The sequence below is a fragment of the Sparus aurata genome, chromosome 8, assembly GCF_900880675.1.
Source record: "Sparus aurata chromosome 8, fSpaAur1.1, whole genome shotgun sequence".
Lineage (NCBI taxonomy): Eukaryota > Metazoa > Chordata > Actinopteri > Spariformes > Sparidae > Sparus > Sparus aurata.
In genome coordinates, this window is record NC_044194.1 from 21,488,498 (window position 1) to 21,501,867 (window position 13,370).

The window sequence follows — 13,370 nt, forward strand, 5'->3', positions numbered from 1 at the left end:
GTCAAATAACGGAAGGCGTAACAAATCATGTGATGATAGACAAACAATGAGTCCTGATTTATAAAGAGTCCTGTGACGACTCTATTGATGCAGGTAGGTTATTTAATGTTTTAGTCTCTCTTAAATTCAACTGACTCTTCTTTGACTCCTTTACCTACCTGACATATACTTCATATAAATACTGTCAGGGAACATCAACTCTTCCACTCTTTGCTGATACATTTTTTGTCGATTAACTCCATAACTTAATCTAATGGATGATTTATGTACATGGTTTCTGCGTAAGAGGCAGAAATCTAAATTAAAAAAAACAAGCAGAACATCAAACTGCCCAGAGTAAGAGGATCTGAGGACTGTGAATTTTTAGTGGATGTTGCCTTTAATGATCAGTTCAAACTGGGTCTGTGCCGAAAAAGGGCCAGGAGTCAAGTTGCCAATTTGCAATTATAATTAGCCTCCAAGCCCCTTAAAATGTAGATTGCATATATTCTCCATGCTGCCATGTCCTTGTATGATATTCGTCCTAATTCGGCATGAAAAAGAGATTAATAGCAAAATCACAGATGTGCCCATGTTGCGGGCGTGAAGAGCTCTCGGTGTTGTCGCGTTTGTGTATCTGAAGATACGCCGCAGCTGTTTTAAAATTCAAGCGTCCTAAATCATTCAGTTCACACCATGTAACACCACGCACCAACACAGAGTCCCCGCTGTTACAACACTCCTGTTAAGCATTAGCCTAATTCAAGTGCAGCAGCTTTCATGCAAACAGGAAATTAAAGAGGAATGCTGGAACATCTGTCCTGCTCTTATCGGGAACCAGATTCTCTGTGGTAATCAGGAGTCGTCTTATTGTCCTTCTTGTTAGTTTTTATTTGTGGGTTTTATATGAATCACTATCTGCAGGTCTGTTTCCTAGCCTCAAGAATATACAATTTACTTGGTTGAGATTTGGTGTGCAGATTTCCCTGGAGGACACACAGATTCAGATCTGGGATTTGTACCAATGCATATACGATATTTTTCAGTCTTGCGATGTAGTTATGCACCAGTGGGATGGTCCAATATGCAGAGCTCCATTCTCAGAGGCGAGGTCTTTATCAATGGGCTCCTTTTGGATGGAAAAAAAACAAAAACGCGGGGGACAGATATCAGACATCAAACAAATATTGACAGTGTTGAAGGAAACTGCTGCTCTTAGACATATCATTAAATAAAAAATTTTGACTTCTAGCAGATATTTTGAAAATTATTATGTGTGTTTTTAATCATCTTCTGAAGAGGGTTAGGCGCTTCAGGGGTGTTACATTGATCCGACTTAATATATCTATTCAAATACCAACGATCCAATATACTGATGCAAAGTAAAAGCATCCATCCATATAATCATCTTTAAGACATGACTTTATTTTGAAACTCCAGTGGCATGTTTTTATCACGTTTTCCTTACAGGCTACATTTTCAAGGAATAATGTAAAATTAGACATATTTATTTAGCTGGTATCAGAGTACAATTTGATGTGGAGCCAAATAAAAATCCAGATCTAGCAGATTTAAATATATTTAATTTGATAATGGATGAGACTTGATCGAATTAAAGGAGACTGTTCGGCCTTGAAGGAGGTAAGCGGTATTAACAGGGTTTTCCCTGACATCATACGGCTTAGGCGCGGCGCCCAAGCATTTTTGCCTTCCGCCTAAGCAGGGTTCTCCCCAGACGGTGGAACAGCGGCGCTGCGCCGCTATACCGCTAGGTCAGCGCCGCTATACTCCGCACGTGACGGTGACGAGCGTCCGTCCGTCCATCCGTCCCCCGGTTGACGGCTAGGAGCTCCCGGCCGAAGGCGATGAGCGTCCATCCGTTCCCCGGCTGACAGAGTTGATGACCGTCTGTCCGTCCGTGCCCCCCCCCCCCCCCCCGACTGACTTTGACGAGCGTTTGCACCAAATCGCTGTTTGAGTAACTGATATAATATCGCATCATGATGAAACTGCACTGTAAAAATCTGTAAGGTGAAAAAAAACAAAATCAAAATCAAGGAAACCAAATAAAGTAGACAAATAATTAAAAGTGGACTTTTGAGCTCATACAATTTAAATGTAATAATCTACTTTATTTGGTAATTCTGAGGTAATTGGTTTCCTGGCTTATTTCAAGCAAAGTCAACTTTAAAATTTCACAGATAGTTCCTGTAATTGATGAGCTCTTTAGGGAACTGAGGAAAGACATTTGTCTTGTTGCAACATTTGTCTCACCTGCATGCATTTACCTTTTCACCTGGAGGATACCTTTTCTTTTCATATTTATTTCCTATCTTCTAAGCAGCCACTCATTTATATCAATTCCCAACACTCAGTAGAATAACCTAATGACACTGTTGCTAGCTCTGCCCTATTCAAAGAAAGCTGCGATTCACTCAAGGACGCACCATCTAATATTTGAATCATCTGCAGAAACACATTGCATTCATGGGCCGTCGTGTTACAAAAATCCAACCAAGAAAATCAACAATGAGAAAAAGTAGACGCCGGGAAAAAACACAGGGTAAGTGCAGTCGTTTACTGCATTTAAATAATACTGGTTAGCAGCTGTCAACCCAAATCTTCGATGTCAAGACGTTCTTTAAGATGCCAACATGGAGAGATTCTAGACCGCTACACTATTATCCTGCAATCTTGTGTAGCTTTGACAAAAAGCTAAAGCTAAAAGAATAATGTATCTTAAGCACATTTAGGTCACCGGTACTTGATTTTCATACGATTGTGGACTGAGCTGAAACCAGTGATAAAAAACAATAAAATAAAAGTTTGTATGGAAAAACGTCAGCAGTAATGTGAAGTGAGTGCAATTTAATATAGTTGATGCGCTTCAATGTGCGAAACCTTTTTCAGGTCCTTTCAGGGTCTTTAAAGTTGAAATGCCAGAGGGATTTAAAAAATTTGACTTTGGTATGAAAAGATATACATTCTTTATTACAACACACAAGCCTGAACACTAAAACATTTTTAAACTGAGGTAAAAATTAAGAGTTATAAGTCTGATGGCCCCGAAAGCACATGATCATTATTCTTCTAACTTGTCCATGCCATCTGTCTGTTGCCTGGTCTGCCTTGCATAGTCTTGATGTGTGTGGGTGTATTTAACAGTACTTTACTATGAGCGTGGTATTATCATATTTTTGTATATTTGTGTCTTAAAACCAGTGCTAAAAGTACCCAAAAGTCATACATAGAGTCACATATAAGATATTACTTATGTAAAAGAAAAAGTCTTTAATAGGTTGACTCATAGTATATTGTATATACATACACGTACATACATATGTGCAATTTTCATGCTTAACTTCATTGCCAACAGGATCACTTTTAATACTAACATTAATTTCATATCATATATACAAATATCTTATACTTTAAGACTTTTACTCAAGTACAATTCATATGATAGACTTCCACTTCTACCAAAGTAATATTTTAACACAATATCTTTACAATACTGTACTCTATGTGGCTACATACTGTTTACCGAATGGTGGATGTTATTTTATATGTGCTTTGAGCGCTGTATCACTGTCCAGTGTTCGTTGGTTTCGGAACATTTTGCCAAAGGACTGGAGTTGAAAATATGCCAGCTAGCTAACACATGGCTCATTTATGGAAATGTTGATTAATGTGTGTTGTCCTCATTATCAAAGCAAATGACATATATTACTTCAGGGTAACTTTCCCCAAAAATATATTACATTTTAGGCTAAATTAATCTAAACTATGCAGCGGGAGTCAAGACGATTATTTTATCAGGAGTCGAGAGCCACTGTCAATGTTCAGTCCAGTCAAATAGAAAACAGGCTTCAGTGCCCAGCAGACCCGTCAATGCCTCGATATTCTCCACGCGCCTGATTAAAGACATTATTTGCAGTATTTTGTCCAGGGAACATAGCTGTTAATTCTAATTTCAACAATCTGCTCCAGGGAGCGACTTCATTAAAGGGAAAGTTCCTTGTCAGCTTCTCTAAGTTGCAAACAAGCTGGAACATTATCAGCCGTGATGATGAGCGACAGTCAGCTGACTACTGACACAACAAGGGAATGCAATTACACATCAGGGGCCTGGTGTGTACTTTAGATATTCATGTGTGCTTTGGAGACAAGCTAAGCTAATTCATGAATAGATGAATAAATCAATTAAAAATTGATGAGGCGATGCAAAGTCCTGCTCACAGACATCTACGGGTGACTGGTCTCTTGGCGTTGCGCTGCATGACCTTCTTCTCTGTGAAATATGAATATGGATTTCCTGCCAGAAAAATCAACGGCGAATGTGTCAGAACAAGTCTTCATTAACTGTTTTAAAAGTTCAAGTTGCTCTGAGAGCATTTGAGGTCGATAGATGACACTTTAGACCATCACAAATACAGGAACGGGGGCAGAGTGGTGAGAAAGAAAGTGATCGAATTTTCTCAGGCCAAGCTTGTCTTGTCTCGCTGATGGTAGATGCAAATGACTGTTTTCTCCATCTGGAACGCATTAAAGAGAAGATCTTATCATATTCAGCTGCCAAACAAAGTTATGACAACTTGGTGCATGGTAAACCTTGCAGCCAGATAGAGAATGAGTAACAGCCACAGTTACAGACACACAAGTGACAAAGGCTAACCTTGTTGTAATGTTTTCGTCTGATTCATGTCATCACTGAGTGGATTTTAGAGCTTCAAAATGTCTTTTCCAAGAACATTCTTCCAGTACACTCTCTTTCTTTCACATTTAAAAACAGCATCACTACTATATATTATACAGTAGTGATGCTATAATAATAGCTTGAAATGGAAATACTAAAGTGGTGGCTGTCACTTTGGGTGTCACTTTGATCTAGAAGTGGTTGGGATACAAGGGGTCAGATAAAAACAATATACAACAGCCCTGACTGCGCAAATAACCCCAAATAGACCAATGACTCATTCAAACCACAAGGTTTAAATATCGATATGTGAAAACAATTCAACTGCAGTAAGTACTATATTACTTGTGTATTTATCAATATTTATTTTAAAAACATTGAAATTATTTATTTTCTTTTTTGCTCTAAATCCACACATTTAACATGCTTAACTCTGTATAATGAAAAACCACAGCTGTCAATCTCAACATGAGGGGCTGCTGCGGGCTAATCAATCATAGACAAGAACAATAATTCACTTAACATTTGCTTTTAAATGAAGTAGCATAATTTAAATCAACCCAAACCGCATGATGTCCAAGAGGAAAAGGGGAGAAGACAGAAGAAACTATGCAATCTTATTATGTTCCATTAAATTGGACAAATAAGGTGCAGATGGCTTTTCAAACTAACATCAGCTAATTAGGTAATCAGTCCATCTAATGTAATACATTCTGATTTTACAACATATCACATCTATTATCTAATGAACAATGACAGTTTGGAGGTTAAGGTGGTGCAGACAAGACTCCAGTGTCCCCAGTGTAAATGACAAGTATGAGTATCACACACACAACACATTGTTAAAGAATAAACCAGTGACTGATAAATATTTTTGTCTTGTGACTGCTTACTGAAATACAGTGTCTGGTCAGGGTTTTTTGTCAAGTTTCTGATGTCTATGAATTGTAAGCGGCTTCGTCAAAGAGATATTTGCCACCTGTCTCTGGTTAGTTCATTTAAATATCTGTTAAATACGTTAAACTTTTCCACACCTCATAAAAAAAGCACAGAATAGACTATCTTCCAAAAAGTGAACATAGATTGGTGTGTTAGAATTAAGTTTATCTCTTCAGTCCGGTCAATCATCTCACCACCCGTCAGATTAATCTTGTGATCTTTGATGGGGGCTCGACCACCACTGACAGCCACTGTCCAAACTACAAAGCAGTTAAGACCAGCTCAGCCTTGACCGACTACAAGAGTGAATTTACTACTTACACATTGTTGCATCAGTATTAACAATCTACTAAAGAAGCAAAATAATACATAAGTTACACAGGCCAGTTTCTGCAGACTGAGTATGTCCTCTTTTCATACTTTAAGTACATTTAGCAGATAATACTTATGTACTTTTACTTGAGTAGGACTTTAAATGGAGGTCTTTTATTTGTAATAGAGCATTTTTACAGTGTGGTATTGGTTAAGTAAAGGCTTTGACTACCTCTCCCACCTCTGAAAATAGCATTAATTCCTGATGCGATGAATGATTAATACGGGACCTTGAGCTATGCAATGAGAGCGATGATTGTGCGAGGCAAAAAAAAAGTCAATACTTTCCCTCATCTCCCTCCATACATCATCAGATTTCCAATCACAGAGAGAATGTAGTGGATCATAGCCGCGGAGCTGAGAATTTTCCTTCATCTCTGGCGGCCGGCAGCACTTTACATCACCTCCGCGGCCCAACTTGAACTCCATCCATTAGCTTGTCAGAAACTTTGAATTGGAATTGATCCCCCTCGCCATAATTATTCATCTGTCTCTGTTATTTATTGTTGTGACAATGGAGTTGGTTGCTTTTGTTGAGGTTGTTTGGTTTGATTTTGGGTTGCAGAATTAGAATTCAGACAACGGTGTGTTAGCCCTTGAAACACTAAAAACAAATCTGTCTGGAGCAACAGCCAGTTAAGATGCTTTTACAACAGTTTTTATTTTTTTTTGCTGTGTCTGAGTTTACATTTCCCAAAACTGATTCACAACATTCTAAGTTTAATTAGACAGTTAGACAGCTAAAATAAAACAACGAGGATGTGACAGCTGGTTGCTCATGTGGGTAACAGTAGATTGACAGGGAATAAAAGGCGGTGCTGATTATGAAAACACCAAAAATGACTAAAGCACAGAAACAGGATGTAAACGATGATGGATTATGTCACTCGGGGGTAAGTATAATTGGCAGCAAATGGCTGCTTCTGAATGGAGAATAATGAGCTTTATTTTTTATGCTAAGAATGTAAAAAAAGTTGTAAACAAAGACACGGTGTCATGGAGGTGAACCAGCTGACACAGTTCAGCAGTGCTGCAGATGAGGAGGAAGAGGAGGAAGAGGATGAATGGTGTCTACAGACAATGCAAAAGTAGGTATTTGACATGTCTGCCTTATAACAAACTCACTGTGAGCCCTTGACTGAATGAATGAGTGGTTAAATGAATGAATGAGGCTGTGAACAGTTTACTTCTTGGATCCATGAGACGCTTCGGCTTGAAACCTCACTGCCTTAGTGAAAAGGCTGCACTGACAGTGGTGAAATAAAGCCGACCTAAAAAGAAAAAACCCTGTTGGAAGTCAGTGGCAGAAGCACATGAGCAATATTTTGGCTATTACAAGCCATGAGGAATCACACAAGACTAAATCTGAAGTTACTTCCAGATGTTTACCACGTTGTGAACTGGTGGCAATTGATCATGAAATCACTGGATACTTTCGAGGAGGAATGGCCGGGTTTTAACATTTGTAAAGCTGACATCACTGGTTACCTTTAGGTACACAATCATATTTGTCACAACAAAACCAGGTGTTTTTGTTGTGACAAAAACAGATATATTAAGCCAAAACATGATCCTTTCCGAAAACCCTTACCAAAGTGGGTTTAATGCGTAAGGCCTTACAGATCAGAAACACAGCGGTGTAACAAGATAAAACTGAGAACTGAACCTTAAAGTGAAACTCTCGCCAAAAAGCAACCGAGGCTTTATTTGGGATTGAATATGAGTCAAACCTTCGTGTGAAAGCATAATTACGACGAAAGAGGCACTTTTAAGATTTACCGTAGTTTCGGTTTTGGGCACGTTAATTTTGAACGGGAGTGCATGGGGCAAGACATGCTAGCTTCAAAATCGCTATTTTTAGAACACTAAGAAGGCTCAACACAACATGAAACTTTGCTCATAGCATCACTACTCATGAACAAGAGCATTGAGAACACTGGGCCTCATTCACTAATATCTTCTTAAGAATCTTCTTAGATTCTTTCTTAAGTTGTTCTTAAGAGGTTCCTTAAGAAAACCCTACGTCAGATTCACCAACTCGTTCGTAAGCCTCAGAATTGTTCGCAGCTGTGTTCTTACATTGATGAAAGCCACAGGAGCAATATACATGCCATTGTTTTGCGGGCCTTGGATGGAGAAATGCCACATATAAATAGGGTGGGGGGGTCACTAATTGATGGCATGTTTCCAATTTACTTGATTTATCTTAAATCATTGGCACATTTAATTTATTTTAGAATTTAAATTCTTTGTAAATTACCAAAAATATTAAATAAATAAATAAATGAATACATATGACAGAATTGTCACTGTAATATTGCATTTTATTGAACTACACAAGAGAAGAAAACACAACCATGCCAACATTTCGGCACTGAAATGTGCGTAAGAGTTCTCCTGAGTGTTCGTAGGATTTGTTCTTGCCTAAGAAAAAATCCTAGATAAGAAAAAATTCATGAATGCCACAATCTTCGTAAAGTCTTTGTAGGTGGGACTTAAGAACAAATTTGTTCGTAAGAACGGTTCATGAATGAGGCCCATTGTTTGTGTACACAGAGTTTATGAAAAAGAAGGTTTTTGAACTACTCACGTTAGCTGCTGCGCTCCTGCGCGTCGCCGTCATGCCAGACAAAAAGTGCTGAACCCCGAGTGCAACCTGACAGGCAAGGAGAGTAATGGTGAACCGCTCCTCAAGCGTGCCCCAGTGAGGCTACGAGCAAAGTTTCATGTTGTGTCGAGCCTTCTTAGTGTTCTGAAAATAGCGATTTTGAAGCTAGCATGTCTTGCCCCATGCACTCCCGTTCAAAATTAACGTGCCCAAAACCGAAACTACGGTAAATCTTAAAAGTGCCTCTTTCGTCGTAATTATGCTTTCACACGAAGGTTTGACTCATATTCAATCCCAAATAAAGCCTCGGTTGCTTTTTGGTGAGAGTTTCGCTTTAAGTAATGCAACATATCCTTTGTTTCCTGAAACATGCATTGCCAAAATGTAATCTTGTGACTGGATGGAATCTCCTATTGACACATTTTGCACTAACAACTCAAAACCACCTTAAATCTCCTATAAAGGCACAAAAGTTTGATTTTATTGTTTTGGTTTTCTCATGTTATATGTATCAAAAAATCTAATAATTTGAACAGTGGCAATACAATAAAGGTTTGGATATGCAATCTTTACGTTGGCGTGACGATTAAGTATGAGACGTGCGGAATGTCGGGGCGGCTGTAGCTCAGTGGGTAGAGCTGGTGGACCAATGATCGGAAGGTTGCTGGTTTGGATCCCCGGCTCCCCTGGGGTGGGACTGAGCTACATGTCGAAGTATCCTTGAGCAAGATACTGAACCCCAGAATTGCTCCTGATGTGCAGTTGGCACCTTGTGTGGCAGCCACTGCCATCAGTAAGGGTCCTGCAATGAGCTGGCGACTCATTCAGGGTGTACCCTGGCCTTTGCCCATCGAGTGAAACTGGATTTGGCCCCAGCAAGCCCCGCAACCCTTCAGGGGGATAAAAAGCAGCAACATCCCGCTACCCTCACGGAAAAAGCAGAAAAGAAAACGAATGAACGTGAGGAATGCTTGTTGAAGGGCCCCACTGGGAATTTTTGCCTTGTGCCCCAACAGCCTCTAAAACCCCCTCCCAAAACACATGTCCATTGCTGCTTTCTACGTAAGATCACTGTAATATGTACATTTATTGATGATCAGATCTCTTATGCACAAAATCAGTTTAATACACAGAGAAATATACATTAAAAGAGCCCATTTCAGGTTGTTGAGGAGGTTTTTTTCATATCAGATCCGTCTGTTTCCCCCTCCTGATGAAAATTATGGGCAGAAGATGTTAAAGAACACCTCAGATTACTCGTCAAACTAACCCAGGGATAATCTGACCGACTGTCACTGCCTGGATGAATAAATGAATATCCGGCAAAACAATTTCCATACTGTACTGCATGAGAGCAAATGAGGAATCACAAGAGGGACTAAAGTTCATTTAATAAAGCATTATGGCTCTTTCCATTAATGTCCTGATGTTTGACTGATACTGAAAAGAACATTAATGTAAAAAACACCCACAAGGTGTCGAACAAAATCACTCTAATGTTACATATTTCCATGTCTTGGTAGGCCTTTAAGAAACATCTCTTCCTCTTTGTTCTCTGCCCACACTATGAAGGCATTTTTTCACACCCTAAAATAAATGCAACAGATTGGATGGCGTCATTAACTTCCCACTACTTCGCCTGTGGGACTCATTATGCTGATATAATATTAAATATTTACATGAAATATGAACTTGAAATAAACGTAAAGATACATTTCCTTAATCACAATTTTTTAATATAAATATTCCAGGCACACACTGCAAAGAACTGACAGATTCAAAATATAGTTTGAGTGTGTCAACCTGCTCTGATGTTTACTTTAGCTGCTGTTTACTGACTGCCTGGCAGCATTTATGAGTCACTGTAAATAATCAAAGTGGAAGAACAAAATTGAGAGTTTGAATTAAAAAAGTACAGACAGAGGTGTAAAAAGTCCACACATTCTTTACTCGAGTAGAAGTACAGATACTTGTGCAAAAACAAACTGGTACTGATTCAACTCTTTACTCACTTTAAAGTAATAAAGTACAGGCTCTGAAATGTACTCAAAGTGTAAAAGTAAAAGGTATCCCTCGAAAGGACATTTCTACAAGCCATTTCTGTGTGAAGCTCATGTCATGTCAACATAATTCTAACACTATTAAACTCATTCCCAGGATGTCAAATACCCACATTTTGGGTTGGTAAAGCAAAAACTGAGGAAATAAAAAAATCCAGGCAGAGAGATGCAGGGTCTCTGCAGATACAAGAAACTAATACAGCTTTTCTCCCTTTCTGTCTACTTTTGTCTTTTTATGTCTTCTATGTCTTTTTACATCCGCTATACGAGAAATGCATTGATGTGTTTTGAAAATACAGAGTAGAAAGTACAGATATTTGCGTTAAAATGTAGGGAGTAAAAGTACAAAAAGTTGTCAAAAGATATTAAATACTCAAGCACAAATGCAATACAGTAAAAAAGTATTTGTGCTTCACACCCATGAGTATAAATGATGAGAAAGAAGAGGGAGGAAGAAGAGATGTGTCTGTCTCTGTATTGTCTTGGCGTTTCCAAAGATGAGCTGCAAACACTTGAGTGGACACGTGCCGTTTTTGGATTCTGTTGTAGTAAAGGAACCAATCTGCTGGTGGCTTTGTTTACACTAGAGTCACAAGATAAGTCTGAGGGATCAAGGGGAATTTACCAGGATGGGAAAACAAAAAAAAAATTGGCAAAGAATATATATTTCATTTTCATGTTTTTCTCCAATCTTTGCTTTGCTCCCTTGTGGTTTAATGAATAACTTTAACACTCAAGGCTCCTCACAACTAAAAATTAAACTGAATTCAGAAAAACAGGGAATAAAATCAGTTTTTAAAGGCAAAGTTTGTGAATCACTGTTTTTTACTATGATTATTCAGAGCAGGTTTTTTATGATCTGATCTTCTTGCAAAGGCTCTGACTTTTTAGAAAGATCCATTCCAGTTTCAAGGTTGTTAAAGATGTCTATATGTTAACTCTCAAGTCAAGTGCACTTGCTATGGGGGCTAAAGCAGGTTAGGAACATTTAAAAGAACTTTGTATTTACACTTCTAACTCTTCTTAAAATGTGGAAAATTAAACTGCTGTTCGCATGTTTAACTATAGATCGCTCAATCTTATTTTTATGTGTTAGCAGCTCTACTCATCTAAGATTTGCTTACCAGCTGGCAAAGGTGTTGCTCTGTGTACCTTTTTGAAATGCTTAATCCCCAGTAGTCCCTTTTAAAGACAAATATAATACATCAAAAATAGCATGAACTGATATTAAAACATCACAAATAACTCCATCTTGATTAAAAGGTCAGAAAGTGTCCTGTAATTTTCCATGTTATTTACATGTTTCTATTTTTATCACAGGTAATGGATGACAGTTCACAGGGTTACAATGCTCCCCTCTATAAACTGCTAATTGCTGTATTTTCTAAATGCCTGCACCATAATTACATGCTTAAAAAGGCATGCAGGGTATCCATTAATGTCAGCTTTGTCACTGTAAAAGGTGAACGCAGAGTGCCAGTGAGCTGAAGGGAAACTGTCACCCAATCAGCTATCGAATCTCCTGCTGTGCTCCTGCTGCGTCCCCACAGAGATGAGGTCTGAATATTTCATAACCGATCATTTGAAGGGTTGCAAGAGCTCCTAGTGTGACTAAATATTCAGTGAACCGCTACTCACATTTTAACCGGTGGAACAGGATGAAAGGCTGCATCGTGGACGAGACGTGAGCTGCTCCTTGGAGGACTGGCCAGAATTCCCTCTTGGCTGATTCTCCTGGTCAGATATTCTGAAACCAGATAAATTATTCAGCAATGGATTTAAAGCATCTTTAATAGATATCCAATACATTTATACAGGATGCAAAGTCAAACACATCTAACAAAAAATACAAATGCTGTTGTAGACCTTCTTAAAAACATTTTGAGTTCCTTTATATAGAACCATAGACTGTATAATAACTAGTGGATGGAGCCACCATGACATCACCCATAGGTTGGGGACAACCTTTCTGAAGCCTCAAGTCTGGCATTACGGCCATTGCCGTCCTGATTTTGGAGCCAGAAGTGAACATATTTGGGTGGGACAGGACATTAGTTTACAAAATGAGCATCATGCTGTGTCAAGGAAGACTCTAGACGAGTGATGGGACTAAAGTGCAGCTCTGCTTTTTTTTTTTTCAATCTGAACCAGACTGAGTCCAAAAGAGAATAACAGAGCGTGACCCAAACTCGGCAGGCATTCAGTTTTTTAATGTCAGAACTCAAATTGAGCCTGGCACAGTTAAAATTTCTGTTCAGACCAATGATTCCGCCAGTTTGCACCAACGTGACTAGAAGAGACAATGAAGAAGCCTATATCTATAAAAATCAATTACAATTAGGTAAAAACATTAAATATATTGTCACTGTACTATTTTCAATTGAGTACATGTCACAGACATCCCTGGCCATGCCGGCCTAGACCCTCAATAGTCTGTTTTCAGAACCAACAGATCCATAGAGTATGCAGTATCCACTGCCCTCCCCACAGTCTTCACACACCTTGACCTATGTTTCAGGTGTTTGTTGATTTCAGCTCAGCATTAAATACGATATCCCCCATGAAAACAATTGGAAAACTTTACACTCTGGGCTTGACTGTGCATCTGGATCTTGTACTTTCTCACAAACAGACCTCAGGCTGTTCAACCACCTCTCTCAGGACTACACTGGCTGGACAGTAAAGGTTATTTCATGCTCAACGTCAAGTATGAATA

At 38.8% G+C, this 13,370-nt stretch overlaps 1 protein-coding gene across 2 annotated transcripts in view; it reads right to left on the reverse strand.

Annotated features, from left to right (window-relative positions):
- LOC115586852 (alpha-1,3-mannosyl-glycoprotein 4-beta-N-acetylglucosaminyltransferase C-like) overlaps positions 1 to 12,396 on the reverse strand; it is a 56,984-nt gene extending 44,588 nt beyond the window's left edge. Inside the window, exon 1 of one of the 2 annotated variants that reach the window (XM_030426257.1) lies at positions 12,293 to 12,396. The gene's annotated coding sequence lies outside the window, so the exon portion shown is untranslated. The remainder of the gene's footprint in view (positions 1 to 12,292) is intronic. The other variant, XM_030426259.1, reaches the window with a different exon arrangement.
- Between the last annotated feature and the right edge of the window lie 974 nt (positions 12,397 to 13,370).